Raw genomic sequence first — 1421 nt, 5'->3', positions numbered from 1 at the left:
CTAATTTGCCACATCTAAACAGTTGCCAAACCCTGTAATTTTCTTCCCTTCCTGCCTTATCACTACTGCCCAACCACACCATACATGCCAGCTCGACTTCCTCACACCTCCAACTTTTTTCTTTCTTTGAACTTTGGCTCATTCTGTTTCCTACACCCAGAATCACTGCCTATATCCATCATAAGTTCTTTCTATATTTCAAAACCCAGCTCAGATTCCACCTTCTCAAGGAGACCTTCCCTGTTGGCGCTTTACACATTCTACATTCCTTCCTGCCCTTGCACATGCAATTTTCCAAAACAACAGTAATAATAATGATGGGAGTTCCCTGGTGATCTAGTGGTTAGGATTAGGCACTGTCACTGGCATGGCCCAGGTTCAATCCCTGGTCAGGGAACTGAAATCCCACAAGCTGCATGGTGGCCAAAATATGAAAAAAAAAAAAATGATGATGGTGGAACCAACGACTAATGATTAGATTGAGCTCATTGTGTCCAGGAACTATTATAAGTGCTTTGCACGTATTATTTCATTTAATTCTTGCAACAGCCCTGTAAGGTAGTACTGTGGGAACTGAGGAAGCGTAAAGCGACTTCCCCAAGGTTACACGGCTATAATTGTCACCAATAGGATTTGAATCCAGGCCTCAGAATCTGTATTATTTCTAGAGTGTACTTACATTTTAATACTTCAAAACATGACTGAATATATTCCTGTCATTCCTCTATGTCTACAGGCAGTTTTCATTTGTTACTGCTTCACATTTTGCACCTCCCCCTATTCAACACTCTCAAATAAATGCTTGTGCTTCCACTATCGTCACATAGTCACTTAACAATTCCCACTGCTATCCAAATAGAAGACATCAGCATGTGCATGATCAGGATTTTGACTTACAGAGGTTCACTTTAGGTTGAAGTCTTCAGGGACACTTAATCTAAGAGCAGGGAGCATATGTTTATAAATGTTACCTTTGAGTTTCATCTTCTTCCTCATAATGTCTTTGACGTGTCAGCTGTAAAGCAAACCACAGAATGTCCATACTTGAGTGAGGCGAAGATTTAATGCTGCTGCTCTAGTTCAAGTGGCTGTACCTAGAACTACAGTTGTGTTTTGCCAATCATTGTGAAATACACACACAGTGATTTAATACAGCTTGGTTTATATTCAGATGCAGCTCTGTTCTAACATCTTGGAGTGAGCAATGAGGTTGCTTTTAAAGCAAAGGGCAATTCACTTAGGAACAGTTTTCAGGTGAAGAAAACTATAGTTATAGTTGAGAAATACATAAGCCAATTACTTTTAATTCTATAAAATATATAAATACTTTCCAGGATAAAAGCATGCTTTACATTTTAAATGCAAACTATTGGCCATGATTAAGGGCTGATTTACTCTCCCACATGAAACAACCCCCAAAA

The 1421-nt window shown here is 39.3% G+C and overlaps 1 non-coding gene across 1 annotated transcript; it reads left to right on the top strand.

Moving 5' to 3' along the window:
* Window positions 1-325: 325 nt before the first annotated feature.
* On the top strand, window positions 326-397 carry TRNAD-GUC (transfer RNA aspartic acid (anticodon GUC)). The gene has a single exon. It is a non-coding gene; the product is annotated as a tRNA-Asp (tRNA).
* The last annotated feature ends 1024 nt before the right edge of the window (window positions 398-1421 follow it).

Source organism: Phocoena phocoena, chromosome 16, assembly GCF_963924675.1.
Source record: "Phocoena phocoena chromosome 16, mPhoPho1.1, whole genome shotgun sequence".
Taxonomy (NCBI): Eukaryota; Metazoa; Chordata; class Mammalia; order Artiodactyla; family Phocoenidae; genus Phocoena; species Phocoena phocoena.
This window is presented reverse-complemented; position numbering and strand designations above follow the sequence as displayed.